This window comes from Protopterus annectens, chromosome 11.part0 (assembly GCF_019279795.1).
Source record: "Protopterus annectens isolate FY-2018-M chromosome 11.part0, PAN1.0, whole genome shotgun sequence".
Lineage (NCBI taxonomy): Eukaryota > Metazoa > Chordata > Ceratodontiformes > Protopteridae > Protopterus > Protopterus annectens.
The window spans coordinates 1371892876-1371913779 of record NC_056745.1 but is presented as its reverse complement, the minus strand read 5'-3'; the positions used below and the strand labels follow the sequence as shown (position 1 = coordinate 1371913779).

Here is a 20904-nt window from a genome sequence, read left to right as displayed (position 1 = left end):
GCCAATCTGCATCAAGTCTATACTGATGCAGTTGTTAGCCGATCACACCACAATGGAAGGCAAATGTCATGTGCTAAACCACACACATGCACATAATGGGACAATGACAACAGTATAGGGCAAGGGAGTATGTGTGCAGCTTACTACATGACAGTAATGTAGTATAGTCTAAGCAACCATTGTGCTAAACTCCGCGTTTTTACTTGTAACTGTGTTTTAGGGTTATAAATGGCCTTGTGCTGATGGCTATCACTCCAATGCAATGTTTGTAACTGTGTTGTAAGGTTATTGTTGGCCTCGTGCTGACAGATTCATTTATCTGTGACCTACATGTGTTTTTGACCTCTGCAAGTTGCTTTTGGGACAAGTGGGGCTCTTTTCTACACTGACTAATGCTGCATTCATTTTGTATGGGTACTTGATTGAATACTGCTGGCTTGTCATGACCAGAAACCTGGTGTTATGATGTCTTGTTAAAAGGACGCCAACCAAAGTGCATCACTGAATGCCAGATAGCCTCTTAAGGTGGAATAACAATCCCCCTTCAAGCCTTCCGCTTAAAATCAGGTTTAGCAGCCATTTTTATTTCCATTTGTAACTGTAAGGGCTCAGCACAGCTTCTACAAGGTTTTGGGGACCTTTTTGCCCTATATACTGTACTGTTTGGCTGATTGCTTTGTACTGTGTCACTTGCCCTTTGCTTAGGTTATTTACCGGCTTAGCAGCTGTAAGCTGCTTTTTGGGACGAGTGGGTCTCTTTTTATGTTGTCGCCAGCTGCATTACTTTAATCTGAGTATACAGGGCTCGACTGTTGCACTTCGCTGGCCTAGTCTGCTCTCCAGATGTCCTGTTAAAAGGACGCCAATGAACATATATTGTTGAAAGCCTTTATTTCTCTTTCAAGCTGGATCAATGGTCCTACTAGAGCCTTTAGCTTAATTTCTGCCTTAGCAGCTATTTTTCTTTTCCGTTTGTCTCTATAAGGGCACCACATGGCTTTTATATTGTTCTCAAAATTGTTCAGCACAGGTTATTGCACAGCATGAACATATCGTAGTTTACTGTGTTAGTCGTGCTGAGCACTATATATTGTACTGTTTAGAGATTTTATAGTATTACTTTATCATTTACCCCTTGCTTTCTGCTGCTTATATTTGGCTTTACTGCTGTATAACCCTGTCCTCTCAAATGGACTAGGGTCACTGATAGCATGCTGAACTGCTGAATGAATGTTTTGTTCTATTTAATGGAGTCTACATTGCCAAACTTGTATTGTTCATAGCATAATGTCTGCTGCTTTCCATTGTTAATCCCCTAAACCTAATATTCCTCTACATACTTGCTCCAGCCTCATCTAAACATGGCCTCTCTCTACTACTGTGCTTTGTTACACCCTCCCTTCTTCTCTAAACATCTCTTAACTTCTACCTTTCTCCTCTACATCTGCAATATTAACTAACTCAATGTTATCTCCCTCTCCTCTACAGTAATCCATCCCAGGTGCTCCCTCCCTGCTTTAAACACAAAAGGAATACCACCGGCCATCACCTGAAGACACCCTGAATTGGCCAGCTTGCCTAGTACTTAAAAAGATACTACTGAGAAGACCCCCCAACAAAATTGTGTAAATGTATGTTGCTTAACACTAATTAAATGTAGACTTGATGTGCTATCTATAGAGTTAATCTGCCCTCCTGTGTGTGCGTTCTAGCAGCCTACCGCAGACCATTTGCCCTCTTCCCATCCTGTTATCACTACCCTAGAATACATTTAAACCAAAGACTGGCCCAACTATCCCTGCTGTTTGCTATCTCCTTCTACCATTATGTGGCAGCATCTACCAATATAAATCCTAGATATTCTTTATAATCCCAACAAGTTTTATTTTTTCACAAACAGTTGGTTATGAGTTAATATCTTTAGACTGTAAATATCTTCTCCCCCCTGCTATACCACTCTCTGTAAAGGCAGCCTTCATTTTCTGGCTGCAAATATTTAGCTCATACCTTCCAACTACAGCCTTTAAACTGCTCTTGCTGATACGTTTTCTGCCATACTCACCTCTAATGCTCTTTCCCCTCCATTCGCCCTACGGGCTCACTCCACTCCCCTATCCTGCCCCCAGTACTCCTAGTTTTATTCCTGTCTTACCCCACCCTCTCAGCCTAATTACCTAATACCAGCTCCCCCTCCTTACTCCTCCCACCTACAGCCATCCTTCTTAAACTCTGTAATCTATACTCCACCCAATAATTATAGTCCCCCTCCTCTTTCCTTAAATCTCTAAAATACTTCCATCACTTTTTAAACCCTTTCTTCTTCATAGCAATCTCTATTTTCCTAACCACTCATACCACACTCTCTTTGCTCCAACATGCTCTCCTCAAGTTATCACACCATCCAGTCCCCCAGCCTCCGCTTTCTGTTCCTACATCCCTTATACTATGCTACCTCATATTCCACCTATGCTTGTCCAATACCACCTACAAAGACAACTACCATACAAACCCACCTTCTCCCTCACTCTTACTCCCATTTCTATCTCATCTTCTCTCATTCAGCCCAACCCTCTGCACCTATTCCACCCTAAACTCTTCTCCTCTAAAGTCAAGATATTGTCACCTGCTCCAATCTACAATCTACCAAAATTCATGCCTGGCAGACCAATATGGCTAAAGGATATCTCCTTCAACAACCTAGTCCAAGCTGGTGATCCTAACCCTGGTCCTGCATCCTTTATTAACAACACTCATCCCTTACTCTGTTCCTCCTATCTCAACACCCTAAATATTTTTACAATTAATGCACAAAGTCTAAATAAACAACAAAGTAAACCAATTTCAAGCTTGGTTAAGCCATAACCAACCAGATATCTTAGCCATCTCCGAAACCTGGCTCACGCCCTTTATCTCCAACTCTGAGATTCTGCCCCCAGGATTTCATTGTCTTAGAAATGACCGACTAAATAGAAAAGGTGGAGGCACTGCCCTAGTCTACTCCAACCTTCTTATGTTAATTCCCCTCCAAATTCCAATTCCAGAACACTGAACTAACTGCTGGAATTCTAAAACTAAATAAGCATAAAATTCTATGCATCATTGCCCTGTATATCTCACCTGGTAACAATATCTCAACATTCTACACTCGAAAATAATCTCCTATGGGCCTCTACTGAAATTAACTATGAAACTTATATCCTTGGTGATGTGAATATTGACTGGAATAAAATCAATTGCCCCTCTCCCTCCCTATCCATTAACCTCTATAACTTCACTCAAATAATCCTCCCCATCACTCGACCTAACAAAATAAACCCTCCCGGATCCACTATAGATTGGATCCTAGTCTCAGATCCAAATAAAATAACCAATTCTGGCACAATTCCTGATACCTTTAGCGACCACCTCCCAGCCTTCATGCATCGCTCAACTAGTTCCTCCCCACACCAGCATCAATACATTCAAAATCGTAACCTCAGTAGCTTCAACCGAAACTACTTTCTCAAATACTTTCGAACCAAATTCTAAACATCCTTCCTCTTGACACGGCTATAGAATACTTCAACTCTGTCTTCCTTGATACTTTAAACTCACTAGCCCCACTAAGAAACAAAAGGATAAAAACTAAAACTGCTCCTTGGCCATCCAAAGAGACAAAACAGATTATGCACCACAGAGACAAACTATGGAAGCTTTACCAAAACAATAAACTGGCCAATACCTTGCTCCAATATAAACAGCTCCATAACCATGCAAAACGACTAATCACCAAAGACAAAAACATCCTACTATATCAAACTTCAGTCCAATAACAATAACCCCCAAAATTCTGGAAGTCAATAAACTCACTCCTCAACCCAGGCTCCAAGAATAATCCTTGTCCTGACCCAAGTAAAGCTGACCTCGAACTAGGCTCTGAATTTAACTCATTTTTCATAGACACTATTACTACCCTCACCAAGACATTTCCCAATAATAACCCAACTGCTCTATACTCTCCTCCTTCTAAATCACCTCATCTGTTTGAACTCAAACCCATCTTCACTAACTTTATAAAAAAACTTTTGTCTAAACTTAAACCTTGCTCTAACGGTCCCGACAATTTCCCTCTTCCTTCCTAAAATGTGCTGCTGATGGCATTGCTCTCCCAATCAGCATCATTATCAACTGATCCATAAAAGAATCGTATGTCCCCAAACTCTGGCGCTCAGCTTATATTCTTCCTCTTCATAAAGGAGGTAAAAATACCAGCATCTTAAACTTTCACCCCATTGCTTTGCTCTCACCAGTCTCCAAAATCCTAGAAAAATGCATCCACCTCCAACTTATGCCTTTCCTGACCCAAAACAATCTTCTCACTCCTACCCAGCATGGCTTCCGTCCAGGCCATAGCACAATAACCGCTTTACTCTCTTTCCTAGAAACTGTCAATCAAGCCCGAGATTCAGGCCACTTAGTTTCTACTGTTTTACTTGATCTGTCTAAAGCCTTTGTTATGTTTCCCACAAACACCTTCTCTGTCATCTCTCAAACCTTAATCTCTCACGTGGTTGGGAGGGTGGCCTAATGGTTAAGGTATTTGCCTTACAAACACAAGGTGCAGGGTTTGAGTCTCACAAGGGATAACTGGCTAGGCTTAAAGTGGCTCACAAGAGCAGTTTGCTTAGTATGAACCTATGAACATAATGCTTTATCCTGGTTCTCCAGCTATATATCAGACAGATCACAAGCATTCAAATGGAAGAACTCCATCTCTTCCTTCCTACCTACCCCAACTGGCATACCACAGGGATCCATCCTTGGGCCAATGCTTTTTAACATCTACATCAATAACTTTCAGACTGCTATTCCTGATGCTAAAATCATTCAATACGCAGATGATTCAACCTTAGTCTGCTCTGCCTCAAACCTCTCTGAATTGCTGACTAAAACCCAAACTGCCTTCTCAGCAACTGAAAACTGGATGCGCAAAACCACCTCTCTCTCAATGCAAATAAATCAAAGATTCTACTCTTCCCTCCTACAAAGACCCTCTCCTATGATAAAAACAATGTCAAAGTCTATAGTCAAACCAACTCACCTATAGAAGTAGTCCTCTCTGCCAAACTACTTGGCATTACTGTAGATGAACACCTCAAGTTTGATATTCATATTCAACAAAATATCAAGAAAACCCACCAAAAGCTAGGTATGCTGTATAGGAATAATCACTTTCTCTCCAACTCTACCAGGCAAACTCTGGCCTCGACTTATCTTCTTCCTTCCTTATTATACAGAGCCCCTCTCCTAACCAACCTGTCCTCCTCTATCACCTCTAAACTAGAAAACTGCTACAACAAAATCTCTAAATTTGCCTCTAAATCTAAGAATACCACCTATCACTGCCTAACCCTACAATCCCTGAATTGGCTTGAACTCCCAAACTACCTAGACTATCTCCAACTCACTACTGCACATAGACTCATATTTCACCCAACAAAATGTCCCGCTCGAACATCCTTCCCCCTTATACACCCAACAGAGCGTTCAGATCTGAAACTGAAAATCAGAACTTAATTACTATCCATAAACCTAAACGTCCTGCTGGCCAACTTCTCCTATCTTTTTCACTAGGCAAAAAATGGAATTCCCTTCCCTTCACACTAAGAACCATACCGAACTCAGAAAACTTCAAAACCCAACTATTCAAACACCTGTCCACTAAATGGAAATGTACCTGCCTTCACCCAACCTAATCCAAGGGGGTTCTCGCTCTGGTTCCCAAACTCTACAACTCTCATAGTTATCTTCCTATGAGCCTATCTAAGCTCTCAACAATTTCTATAGCTTCTCTCTAAGCTCTCAACAACTCCTACAGCTATCCTCACACAGCCCAAACTTGTAAATATTGTAAATAGCATTCTGCTGTTGATGTGTGTATGTAAAGTGTATTTACATTTTCTTAAAAGGTTTGTATGTAAACTGTTTCCACACCTAACCCGTATCTGTTTTCCTGAAATGAAACTGTATGATCCCTACCTTAAAGCTTAATAAATTTGTTAACCATGCATGATACTGAATGCATTTATGAGTAACTATTCTACATATCGTTAATATTAACTGTCAGTTGTATCTAAATTGTATAATGCATCTTGGAGCTTTTCTCCCCGGGCCTCCACAGAAAATGGGACAATTTGGCCCAGTGGACTTCCCCAGTAATCAAATTGCAAATAAATAAATAATGAGAAATAAATCATCTCATGTGGTCTACACTAAACCCTACAATCTATTCAACAGATGATAATGGTCTCCACCTAGTACGTTGTCTTGTTTTCCACAGAGCAGCAGGGCTAAGAACAGTAGCACAAGCTACAGCAGATTAATAAGATCAAAGGCAAAAACTAAGAAGTTATGTACCTACCATAAATCCTGGGTGGCTCAATGGAACAAACTCTTGGACTGTAGAGCCAAAACAAATAGTGTCCAAAGGAAGTCTAGCTTGAAAAGCTGTAGAAGTAGCTAAACTCCTGTTGAAATGTGCTTAGTTTTGAGCCACTGAGGAGGAGGATTCCTGATTGGAGGTTTTAGTAAAAAAATTCCTCAAGAAGGCTCCTGCAGAGCCTATGGGACATAATATTATGATCTGCTATCCCGATGAAATTGGAAATAGCAGCCAATTGAACTCTGACTCTGGAGAAAGAAGAGCAGGAAAAAAAAAAAAATCTCTCCAGAACTGCCTGAACAGCCTGAACAGGGGCAGTAAATTTGGGCCTTCCTTTAGCCCAATAGAGATCAAAGGAAGCCTGGCTAAGGAAGGAAGTGCAAGCACCATGCTGTGAGGAGAGAGAGAAGGGGGATTGACCGGCTGACCGGATTGGGATTGGTCAGTAGATCTGGCACTGGGTATCAATTTGGCTCTCAAAACGGTAGCTTTCTGGATCACCTGAGGATCAGAGGGAAGAAGAGTAATGGCCGCAGCCATGAGACCTATCATCTTTACCATTCGGCCTGTGTATTTCTTTCTTGCTGGATCTGGACATGAGTCTGAATGTCGTAAGGGTAGCTGACATCCTAACAGTTGTTTAAGTTTCATGCATGAAGGTAATAGACTGCAGGGCAAGGATGACTCTGTAAGAAGGGCAGAATTGACTGAAGAGTGACCATTCGGAATCTTGTCTTTCCAGACAGACTTGTTGAGTCTGCTGAGATCCAATATTGGTCTCTCTCCGTCTTTTGGGACCGATATGATCACCTGTACCCATCTGTCTTGAGGAGGGAGGGGCAGGCTTCTTTCTAAGTGATAGTTTGCAATGGAATTGAGGGGTTCCAGCTGAGAAGCAATTTTTTTGAGCCCCTGCTGCTGTAGGATCCTGAACTACTTCTCCCAGCTCCCAGGATATCCCTTTTGAGTCTGGTACAGGTGGTAGGTAATTCAGCGTAACGATAGCAAAGGTCGCTGAGGAAACATCCGGCCATCGCATCTATCCATGGTCCCTTCCATCCATAGGGATAAGTTCTAGGATGTCTGAGAAGGAGACATCCTCAGAGGGGGATCTAGGGATCTCCCTGACTCATCAGTCAGTATCCAGTGGACAGACCGGGGGGTCTCTACATGCTTCCTTCTTACAAGTCCTTCCTAAGATGTCAACAGGTACTATAGAGGGAGAGGCTACGGAACAGACTGCTGACTGGATACCAGTGGCCAGTACATCTCTTCATCACCTCGAACGCTCCCAGGCAGGTCGGAAGGTCTCAAGAGGAGATAAGAGTAGAGGCTGAAGGACAGAAGGGGGTATCCGGTCTCCAGCCGGCCGAGGCCGCAGGCTTAGGTACAGAGCTGGGCCTTGGAAAGGTTTACTTTTGGTGGAACATCTCATCTTGTCAGTTATTCCTGCTGATTGGTGTCAGGCATTACAGAAATGCTGAAGATGACTGATAAGACAGAAGTGGTGTAAAGAGGGACAGAGTGGGAGACAGAGAAAGTTTTGTTTATGGTCCATTTCTGGTCATCTCTGTGGTGTGTTACAGTTAGGTTTGTCATCAAAATACTTCAAGTAATGAAGGTGGCTGTAATATCTAAAGACAGTAAAGACCCATCAGACCCTGCTTCTTATAGGCCCTTGTCAATTTTAAAGCATGATTATAAAGGGTTAATGTTTCTAATAGCTAAAAGAATGGCAAAGGTGTTGTCAAAATTAATAGATATGGATCAATGTGGTTTTGTAGAGGGGAGGCACACATCTAACAACATTAATAGAACAAAGATCATCCAGAGTGTAAGAAAATACCACTGTTGTTGGTGGATCTTGATGGAGAGAAAGCATTTGATAGGGTAAGCTGGGATTTCATGATTAGGGCAACAGAAACATTTGTATTCCCTGATACTATAATAAGGTTAATTAAGAGAATATATGATGGGTTAGGGGAAAAAGTAAAGTCAGAAGGCTCCTTTCTGACTAGTTGTGTATCAACACATGATCCAGGCAGGGGGTCCTCTTCCCCCTTTATTATTTGCTTTATATTTAGAGTCATTGGCAAAGAAAATAAGGGACTCAAAAATTGAAGGATATAACTGATACTGTCCTTATTTACCAACTATATTATTCTGTACCTGATAAAGCCAAAAAAGCAAATCTCAGTGCTGTGGAACATCTTGAGACAGTTTCAAGTCTTTTAGGGGTATAAAACAAATGAAGATAAAACAAAGTTTATATCTGTAAAATATGTAGCCACACTTGAATTGGTCCAGCAATACCCACATTATATTTCAGATAATATTGCATGATGTCTTTAGTTTGTCCGTTAGTGTTGTCACAGAATATATAGCAGTTGTTCTTTGCAGTCTCCCCAGCAAATGTTACATACCTTTACAGCAGCATTTCTCTGAGAATGTGAGCACATGAGAAAAAATGTTATATGACTCGTAGCAATATTAAAGTCACATTTTAGACCAACAACTGTGTTAAATCTGTTATGTAAGCTTGACATCAACAGAGCTTATCCAAGCTGGTAACATTTTAAATTCCTACATTTTAATTCATTGCTAATCCTGCTATCTATTCCAGAGTTACACATGGGGTAGGGGTCTTGCACTCCTGAGTGTGTTCTCCTTCAGATGAGACATTAAACCCAAGAACCCATCTGCTGAGTAAGTGGTAGCTCAGGTGGATGTAAAATATTCCATGGCATTTATCAAAAAGAGTAGAGGTACTTTATATATAAAAATAACTCTTATTTACAAAATATTTACATATTTGCAAATGTTTATAAATGTACAGCTATCAAATATGCAGATATACAAATTTGTTTACACAATCATACTAAATTTTAATTCCTATTAGACCTCCATTCCATTTTACATAATCACCATCTGATTTTACTTAATGTTGTTGTGTCTTTCGTTTTTTCCCGGTTAGGGGTCGCTACAGCGGAACTCCGGTCCGCTAATGATTGGCAGTTGATTTTTACGTGCCGAGTTGCCAGCTCAGATGCACAACCTTCAACGAAGGTACGCCCATTCACACACGTCTCCACGCAGAAGATGCTCTAGCTGAGAATCGAACTGGACAGTGTCTTACTGTGATATTGTTGCTAAAATCCATTTACCGTTAAACATAATTTCATTTATTCTTTCATTCCATATAACATAAAATAACGTTTTATCTATTCTTTTAACATATTTTTTACTTCTGTTCTTATAATATTTATGTTTAGTTATATATAAATGTTTATTTTATTCACTTATATCTTCAAAAAAATCTTCTTTACATAGTTTCCCCATAAAATTTTTACTCTTCTGCATTTCAAAAACACATGCTCCTTAGTTTCTTCTTCTTGACAATGTAAACATATTCTATCACTTTTATTCTTATATGGTATAGTTCCTTTTACTGTCACTTTGTCTGTTACCAGTCTCCACAAAAATCTTGACATTCTGCTTTCTGATTACACCATTTGCTTCTTATTTTTATAGCTTTAATTTTCTATCTGTTAGATTTTCCCATGGTTTTACATAGTAATGTTTTATTATTACATTCTTATAGCATATTGTAGATCAGAGTGTAACGTGTCTGTGCTATGTCTTTAAGAAGCATGTGAGGCTATACATGCACATATAAATTCCAGGCACAAGCAATCCCTAGTGTCATTTTGTAGAAGCAGCCAGAGAGTGAGCATGTATGATCTCAGTTGCTAGTTTGTATATAAGTTGCTTAAGTTATAGTCAGCAAGCCTCTATAGTGATGTGTCTGTATAAAATAAAGTGCTTGAACAGAACCCACAAAGACTCGGTTATTCGTGTCCTAACACAAAAGCAACATGGTGTCAGAACCGAGATGGAAAAGAGAAGAATATTTGGAGCCATGGGATGCAAAGTCAACAGTGAAGGGAAAACCGAGAGAAAAGAGGACAGACATAACCAGAAAGAAGCAAAGGTAATGAGAAATAACACAAACTATATACTCCATGCAAAAGACAAAAAAAGAGGCATTACAAGGGCACAAATCACATTATAAGGCAAGTGGAAAGTACAAAAAGTTTGTTAACTAAAAAGATAAAATTATTTGATGAAATGATTAACAGTAAAGCAAGCAACAAGCATGTTTAAAGCAAAACAAGTGTGTTTAAGGCAAAGTTGGGCATGTCTAGCAAAAGAAAAGTTTTTGGGCATGAAAAGGGCTTAAATGAGCAAAATGAATATAAGAAGAAGAAAAGGGCACATTAAGCTAAAATAAAGCAAGGCAACTGTTTGTGTTTTGGCATAACTATGACTTCGTATTGTATCAAGGGCATAACTAAAGTTATCTGAAGTATCTCAGAGTGTGTAAAAGTGCTTACAGTGTGTGCTTATTACTGTGCATGTATTTTGAAGGGTTTATTGTGTGGAAAGTGCAACTATTTCATGTAATACAGTCAAAGTATAGCTATTTCAAAATGTTTCTTGTGTTGAGTGTGTTTATTCGCAAAGTGCTTCTTGTGCTGTAAAGAGTTGCCTAGCAAGGTACCACCATTTTGGGGACATTTCAGTGTGCTGTGTGCAGTTATTCACAAAGTGCAATTACTTCGAAAGTTATTGAGTTCTGGGCAACACATGTTCAATTTTATCACATTGTACAGGTGCTTGACATGTTTCTTACAGTGATAAGAGGTGTTTTCTTGCAAAAGACGACATTACAAGAGTATTACCCAGTTGCATCATGGTATATGACAGTAGCATCTGCCTTTACTGATAATATTCCAAAAGTATAGAAACACTTGAGAAGTTTATTTCTCAAAATTCAGTTATTCGAAAGTACTACGAGTTTGTTTATTCACATAATTCCAATAAGTCCAACAGGAAAATATAAGTTCAGAGCACGAAGGCACTGGACAAGTTCTGTTTATACCAGAAATGTATGCATATGTCTATATTCATGCTTATTTATGTATTAATATGACAGACTGGTTTCAAAAACCCCTACCATTTGTGTTTGAGCAGAATATTGCACAAAACTGCAGAATATTTGAGCAAGAATGCAATATTTTCATACAAGCAGCTTATGCAGATAGAGCTGCATGCACAAGGGTGCTCATTTTGCTAAACTAGCAGGGTCTGAGGCCATAGAAATGAGTGTTTGTGTATGCACCAGCAGTGTATGAAGGAGAAGGTGCAGACTGCCATATTGTTGTACAAGCTGAATCAAAGGAAGACCCTAAGTGTTTGAAGTGCAAGTTTTAGAGAAATATGTAACCCCCAGACGAACATTACATTAGAGAGGCATTTGTTTTACACAAGAGATCAGAAACCAGAGGAAATATTTGCAGCTTATATAACTGACTTGAGAAACAGCTAAAATGTGTTGGTTTGGAGATCTAAAAGATGAGCTGATAAAGGGCAGGCTTGTATGTAGTATTAACAGTGCAGCTGTGAGAAAGTCTTTACTTCGTGACAGTGATTTAACATTGAGCAAAGCAATAGAGATTTGCCAAATCCATGAGATGACAGAAAAACATACAAGTATGCTTGCAAGTGACAAAAGCATGGTTTCATTTGGCTCCAGAACACATGTATATAGTACACAAAACAAGAACAGGCCTAAGCATGTGGTAGCTACAGGATTTCTAATGAAGCCAAAAGGTTTTATAGAAAGTTCCAGAAAATGTGCAAGCTCCAGTGCCAGCTCAGTGTAACACAAACATGAATCAGAAAAACCCAAGTCTGGCTTTATTGTTAACTGTCACAATTGTGGTGTGAATCATGAGTCTAAAAGAGGGAAGTGCTTAGCATTTGGTTAGCAAGGCCACAAGTGTAAAAAATGGAAGCATTTCCAAAAGTAAGTTGATCAAGTAGAGCCAAAGTAGTCAGCTTTCTATGTAGATGGTGTACCAGTGCTTGGGGAAAGAGTTGATGCAGTGGTTATTAACAAGAAGTGAAGTGTTTTGTACTGTCCAGATCAACAGAAAACCCACAGAGCTCAAAGCAGACAGTGGGTTAAAGTGCAATGTTGTATCAGCAAACACATTTGCAAGAGTGAGAACTAATGAACAACTCAATATAACTAGCAGTGCGAGACTTGTTGCTTAGGGAGGTGAAGAAATTCAACCAGAAGGTTCAGTGATACTTTCTTGAGTTCTGGTTGAGAACTGTTACAACTTGTTATTCTATGTAGTCTGAAGACCAGTGCAATCTTTATTGAGTCTCAAAGATAGTTTGGGAATGAATCTTTCTTTTGCTAAAGAAGTTCATCATATGAGTGCAGTTGAGTTCTAATTTCTCCGAAGACATTTTCTCAGAGTATGCTGATGTTTATGATGACAAATTAGGCAAACCTCCAGTTGTGTATTCCATGGAGTTAAACCCAGCGGTCACTCCAATAGTCAGTCCAGCAAGAAGAGTTCCAATAGCTATGCAAGATAAAGTTAAAGCTCAGTTGGATAAAATGGTGCAGCAAGGTGTGATTTGTCCAGTCACAGAACCAACTGAATGGGTATCATCCATGGTAGCCGCTTACAAAAAAGGCTCAGACAAAATCAGAATATGCATTGACCCAAGAGATTTGAACAAAGCATTAAAAAGACCATATCATCCAATGCGCACAGCTGAAGAAGTTGCAGCTCTAATACCAAATGCCACTGTATTTTCTGTTTTAGATGCAAAAAGTTCATTTTGGCAAGTGATGCTTGATTGCAAATCCTCATTTCTAACTACTTTTGGTACTCTGTTTGGCAGATACAGATTCCTAAGGATGCCATTTGGAATAAATTCTGCAAATGAAGTTATTTAACGTGCAATGGAACAAATTATTCCGTGTTATCTTTGTGCCATAATAGTAGATGATCTATTAGGTGGAGGCAATGATGAAGCACAGCATGAGAAAAACATCAAGAAATTTCTAGACAGAGCACGTGAAGTAAACTTAAAGCTCAATCCTCTGAAGTGCAAATTCAGACTTCCAGAAGTACATATGTAGGACATTTGTTTACAAGTACAGGCTTGAGACCTGACCCAACCAAGCAAGCAGCTATTCTAGAAATGTCAGTGCAAGACAATGTACAAAGTTTACAGCATTTTCTGGGCATGGTCAATTATTTAGGCAAATTTATACCAGCCTTTAGTGAGTTGACAGCAACTTTTAGACAGCTAACACGCAAAAATGTTGTATGGTCATGACTGGAACATCATCAGAAGGCATTTGAAGACCTTAAGAATAAAATTGCCACCCCACCTATGTTAAGATAGTATGATGTGAATAAGCCAGTTATTCTTTCCCGTGATCCTTCAAAATTTGGCCTAGGCAGAGTTATACTTCGAGGACAGATCTTTAGCCTATGCATCTAGAATGCTAACCCAAACTGAGATGCAGTATGCTCAAATTGAGAAAGAGGTTTTGGCAATAGTATTTGCATGATCCAAGTTTGATTATATTTGTGGTTGAGCTATTCAGATTGAAACTGATCATCACCTTTAGTCACTATTCTAAAGAAGCCTATGCATCCCGCTCCAGCAAGATTACAAAGAATGATGCTCAGATTGCAAAAGTACAATTTCAAATTGATCTACATTAAAGGCAAATTGCTCTAGCTGGCTGATACCTTATCCAGATTGCCTGGAAATACAACAGAACAGCTTGATGCAGACAATTTTGACTTTGATGTGATGTCAGTGCGTAATTTTTCCACCACTAGACTTGATGAGTTAAGAGAGCCCACTCAGACTGATCCAGTTTCACAGAAGCTCAATCACTATGTTAATGTTGGATGGCCATCAAAGCAATCTAGTGTATCACCTGAGGTGCAAGCTTATTTTCCTTACAGAGATGAACTGTTGATGGAATATGGCATTATTTTCAAAGGTCCTAAAATTGTTGTTCCTGCTTCCTTACAATAAGATAATATTCAGATTTTGCATTGTGGTCACCCAGGCCCCACATCCACTAAGAGAAGAGCAAGGGAATTAGTATTTTAGCCTTCATTATCAAAATACATTGATAGAGTTCTTTCTTCTTGTTCAGTATACAACAGTACTAGACCGCATTTGCAAAGAGAACTACTTCAGCTAAATCCAATTCCTGAACTACCTTGGTCTACTGTAGCAAGTGATATATTTGAGTGGAAAAATCAACACTGCTTAGTTTTGGTAGACTCTTATTCAAATTGGTTCAAGATTGATCTACTACCAAACTTAACCTCAACTGCTCTTATTACTAAGTTGAAACGTCATTTCTCAGTTCATGGTAGTCCATACAAACTTTTTTCTGACAATGGTATTCAATTCACTAGCCAGTTGTTTCAGAAATTTGCAAAAGAATGGGACTGTACATGTCACTAGTAGTCCTGAATATCCTCAGTCCAACGGTCTAGCTGAACGAGCACTGCAGAGTGCAAAGTAATTACTTGAAAAGTCAAAGCGTGACAGTACTTATGTATTCTTGAATTTGTTTAATCTCAGAAACATACCTCATGATTATATCCTTGGCTCACCTGCTCAAAGACTACTTTCCAGGCAAACTAGAACTATGCTACCTATTTCTTTAAGTTTGTTGCGGCCTAAACCTAAGAACAATAAAACCATCAAGGCTCAATTGTTTAAGAAGTGTTGTTGTTGTGTCTTTTGGCTTTTCCCGGTTAGGGGTCGCCACAGCGGAACTCCGGTATGCTAATGATTGGTAGTAGATTTTTACGTGCCGAGTTGCCAGACCTGATGCACAACCTTCAACAAAATACGCCCATTCACGCATGACTCCACACAGAAGACGCTCTAACTGAGAATCGAACAGGACGTCTTACTGTGAGGCGACAACGCTACCGCAGCACCACCACCGCAGTTAATTGTTTAAGAAGTGTAATAACCAGAAATGTAGTTACAACCGATTGAGCAGGTTACTTCATCCATTGAGGGAAGGACAGACGATACGAATCCAGACAAAAGGTTTTGATGAAATAGGACAGATTACAGGTATCTGTACTGAGCCGAGATCCTACTTGGTAGATTCCAAAGGTGTGGACTATAGAAGAATCGCAGACATCTTATTCCTGTAGCAGAATCATCATCGCTGCAGTCACAACACTGTACCTGTGATGCAGACTCTAAATCAAAGAATGAGTCATAGGTTCATAGGTAGGTACTAGGCTATTGGCCCTAGGGCCTATACAAGCCTAGCCAAAAAGGTACCCTGTCTTTCCCACCCAAGAAAATTATTTTCCTGTGCCCCTGTCAAGCAGAACCACAGAAGTGATCCCCGGGATGAACCCATCCAATCATCAAGATTTTTCTTGAAGAGTGCTAATGAGGAGCTCTGTTTGACATAGATAGGTAGTCTGTTCCAGACTATGGGAAGTCTCTGGGACAGGAATCTATCCTTCCAGCATGTTCTGTTTATTGTGGTGACAAGGTTTAGGTCCCTAGAGAGTGTAGCTCAGAGGGATTGGGATTTCTTTAAGTGGAGCATGTCCAACAGCTCTGGGTTTGACATAGATTTGTATGTTAGGCAGAGGTCACCTCTGAGTAGGCGATATGCGATGGAGTAAAGCTGGAGTTTTTTGAGTCTGTCTGCGTAACATTCAGTCGGACACTGTTTCCAGACCAGAATGTGTTCAAAAGTCTGATTCTGTTCGAGAAAGTGATTTGAACATTCCACAGGTCAACCATTTTGCAGAAACTGTCCCAGTTGCTAAATCTAATTCCCACTTTTATGTCAGATGATATGGACGAGTTTCTAAGCCTAGTGTGAAATACATGGACTTGATTGTATATACATATGTATTTAGTATTGTATAACCATGTCTGTGGGCTACCTATGATTTCTGCATACCAGATAATCTGATGACAAATTGCATGATCTATTTCTCAAAGAGGGTGGGAAGATGAGAGTGTAAAGTGCGTGTGCTATATCTTTAAGAAGCAAGTGAGGCTGTAAGTGCATGTATAAATTCCAGACATAAGCAATCCCTAGTGACATTTTGTAGAAGCAGCCAGAGAGTGAGCATGCATGATCGCAGTTGTTAGGTTTGTATATTAAGTTACTTAAGTTATAGTCAGTAAGCCTCTATAGTGATGTGTTTGTATAAAATAAAGCTGCTTGAACAGAACCCATGAAGACTCATTTATTTGTGTCCTAACACGAAAGCAACACATACTTTTCTTTTTCTTGTATCATCAGTTTTTATTTTCCACAAAAATATTTTTTTCCTGGTAACATTTAATTTTATTTATACACTCTTTTTCTTGTTTGCTCTTTTTACCATACCCCCAAATTTATCATACTTATACAGTTTTACTCCTAATCTCTCATCTTTTTCATTTATCCATTTTAACACTTTCTACACATTGAATAAAGTAGCATATACCACTGGGTTAATTAGCCCTAAACCTCCTTCTTTTATATTTACTTCTTTTTACTGGGATTAATATAGAACCTCATGTAAATGAAATAAAATATCTGCACTAGCTCCTTTTCAAATACTATTGGCAACATAAATGCACTTGCTAAGTATGCTATTTTTCCATCAGAACTGATTTTAGCAAATAAGACTTTAAGACTTTTTTCTGAAGGATAATCTATATATTTTCCAGAAAAGACAGGTTTGTTTTATTTCTTCTACTGTTTTTTTTTTTCCACTGAATCCTAGTTACACCTTTATTCCTAGTACAGAAATGTCATTAATTGGAAAATATATAACCAATCTTTACTACATCACCCTAAACCTTTACTTTTCTCTTTATTTAAACTTATCCCTATCTTCTCTAGACATTCATTTGTGCAAATTATTACTTTTATCCAAATTTTGTTTTTGCAGTTATTATAATGTCATCTGCATATGTTAACAGAACTGGAATTCTTAAACCTTTAGGTGTTACGTACCCCGCCTCCTTCATTTTGTCATTTATTCACATATTATCACCATCATAACTAATGCAAAGAGTATACAACTTATTGGACATCCCTGACTTACATCACTCTTCATTTGTAATAGCCATTTACAAGTATTTTTACTTTATTATTATTGCTATGCACTGACATGCACAAATTTCTACCTTTATCACTCATATTATGTTCTTTCATAATTACCCATAAGATTTCATGTCCAAATGTGTCAAATGCCTTAAGGTCTCCTACAGTGATTTTCACTTCTTTTCTATTCATAATAGCATCCACAGTTTCTCTAACTATCATTAATAATTCTTGACAATCCTTCCCCTTTATACTATATCTATTTTGTATGATTTTCATAAAGATCTTATAATTATTACTATTTAATACTATGTCTCCAGTTTACCTGTCTTCTAGCTTTTTTCTTCCATATGAATTTAAGTATTCCATTACATAATTCTTTATACATAAAATCTTCATTTAACCATTCATCCAAAATCTTTAAAACATTTTTTTGCCAAGTCCTTAAATTTTTACACATTTCATACCTTATTCTATCTGGTCATGCAGCCACATATGTGTTTACTTGTCTTAATACTTTAGCTCATTTAAAAAAAATCTCCTTTTCCAACTCTATTCCTTTTTGTCTGTTAACCTTTTTTACTTTCCTTTTTTTTTTTTTACTTCCTGCTTTTTTCCCTTTAAATGTACATACAGTGCATATAAAAAGTGTAAATGCCAGGTTTTTGTGATATAAAAAATGAGACCAGAATAAATAATTTCAAAACTTTTCCCACCTTTAATGTGACCTATAACCTGTACAGTTCAATAGAAAAACAAACAAATCTGTTAGGGGAAAAATATAAAAAATAAAAAACATACAATAAGCTGGTTGCATAAGTGTGCACACCCTTAACCAATACTTTGTTGAAGCACAGGGGTGTGCACACTTTTTATATCTACTCTACTGTACTGCACTAGTCATAATCTTTTTTTGAGTTATTTGTATTTCTTCTTTTATATTTTTATTTCTATCATTATACTACCATCTTTCTTTACTAATCAGCTTAAGTAACTCAGTACTTCTACTTTTCCTTGTAAAAATAGCATTGCTTATATAACAATTCTTGTATTTTTCTTGATTTCATATAATTATTTTTCTTTGTCAAAATACTTTCTATCATTATGTTCTAAATCTTCCAATGAATCATACGTCCTTTTATATTTTCTTTCCCTACTTTTCTCATATTATACTGCCACTGTAAAAAAATGTATATTTTCCTTAAATATCATCCACCATTCAGACCAATTTTTATAAAATGTTCTCATAGTAATATAGTCTTTCCATAACTTTGTTATTAATCTTGTTCCTTCTTCATTCCATGCTTTCTCATTTATTCTTTGTATGCCTTTGTCTAATTTTATATATTCCTTGTTTTCCTTTATCTATAGCCATATTTCAAGATGATCAGAAAATCTTGTTTCCATAAGTTCATGAATTTTTGTGCCAAAATTTTGACTTATCACATCTTATAACTTCCAACATTTTTCTCATACCATTTCCTTTTTTTTTCGTTTACATTTTAAATCACAATTAAAGTTTCCAATTATAATATTCATATTTATCACTACATAGTCTACAATATGATGAAATAAGCCTTTTCTTTCTTTACAATTAGTATAAGCATATAATGTTATAATTCCATATACTTGTTCTTTCCATTTTAAATCTAAAGTGGTTAATTGTCTCATTTTTGCTACAGTTACATGTAATATCTTTAATGTATTTCTTCAGAATACGGCCATTCCAGAATATCTCTCATTTCCCAAATTCCTGATTATCTTTCCTCCCCATAGTTTTTCTGTTTGTAACATTTCTTCATTTATTAAAAATCTTGTGTCTAAATAATTACCTCTACATCATATGTATTACACCACTTCAAAATTTGTGTTCTTCTTACTATAGTCTTAATGCTGTTCACATTTACAGAAAGCATGATTCATGGTTTCATAAGCTCATAGCTATTTACTAGGCTAGCTTTCTTAATAGGCCATTCTAAGCCTAGCCAATGCCCTTCCCTAAGGTGAGAATCAAAGGGTGTATATTACATTATCGAATTTCTAAAAGTTCAAACATCATATGATTGAAGCCATATGATAGAACTTTTAAAAAGTTCGAAAAGCTAAAAAAAAAATTAACAGAAAAAAAACCTACCTGACCATTTTAAGCAGGGGGACAAGCCACCCTGCATCCCCACCCCACTCTTTAAATATACCAACTCTGAGATTGCACTACAGTGCAGGAAAAGGAAATCTTCCCATTCTGCATTGTACGGAGATCTCCGTTGAAACATTCAAACTTCTAAAAGTTCGATCATATGGTGTCGACCATATGACGTTTGAACTTTTAACAGTTTGATAACGTAATATACACCCAGAATCAAACACTGTACCTTGTGTCAGTGAGTTGCATGGCTTAACCATTATACCAACCCCCAACAATTAACTGTATACATTCTTTTTCATTCATTTGCTTTTGTACTTATCCCTTTAATTTTTTTCTTTACCCTTTTACCAATATAATTCATTTTCTACTACCTCCCAATTTATCTCTTCTTATTTCAAAGCCTTCTTCTGTGTCTTCATTATTAATTTTTTTACCGTTTAATTCTTCTATTTCTACTACTTCTAAAAGTTCTTCTCTTTGTTCATTTTTTTCTCTTTCTTTTTCCTTATTATTATTTTCATTTTTGCAATACATCCATAAATGTCCAATTTTATTTATTTATTTATTGACATTTACTTGGAAAGTCCAACTGGGTAGAAGCCCATTTTTATCAAAGGCCCAGGGAAAATAGCTCCAAATTACTAAAAACTTTTCAAGAACAATACTTTTACACTCTTCAAAAATAAAACAAAAATATCTGTAGTTTAAATAATTATAACAAATTAGAAATAATATAAAAACATTGGTTAAAAATCAATACAAGGTATATGACAATCATTTAACATTTAGAGAAATTAAAAGTAAGTTGGTCTAATACAAATAGGAATTGCAATATGAAATGAGGGAAAAATAGGCTTCTGTTATATTTAAAGAGAAAGTCAGGGAAGAGAATTGGATAGCAATAAGGAAGTAAGTAAAGAAGGGACAGTAAGGATTTATAAGGAATGAAAACATACTTGTTCACATTTAGGGATATAGTTTATCCTACATTTGAGCAAGAATAGGGGAAGATTTTAGCTAGAAATTTATTCAGAGTGGTTTTGACAGATGGGAAGGAGGGTATTGACATGCTGGATACAGATAAGGAGATCCAGGCCTTAGCAACCTTGTACAAGTTCACACAATGCCCAGCAGATAAGCTAGGTTTGTAGACAGACAGGAGTTATTGGTCACTGGACTGCAGTGACTGACTGGGAACATAGTTGTGTAGAAAGTTTTTTAGTGCTGGACAGGCAGATAGATGCTGGATAATTTTATAGGTGGGAAGAAGTTGTGTATATGTTAGTCGATGTGGGCGTTCTAACTAATTTACACTTCTCAGTGCAATACAACAGTGGAATCTGAAAGGGG

General features: G+C 37.7%; 1 protein-coding gene across 3 annotated transcripts in view; it reads right to left on the bottom strand.

The window, feature by feature from the left end:
- Positions 1-20904, bottom strand: part of LRGUK (leucine rich repeats and guanylate kinase domain containing) — a 1953320-nt gene that overhangs the window by 12372 nt on the left and 1920044 nt on the right. The gene's annotated exons all lie outside the window — the stretch shown is intronic.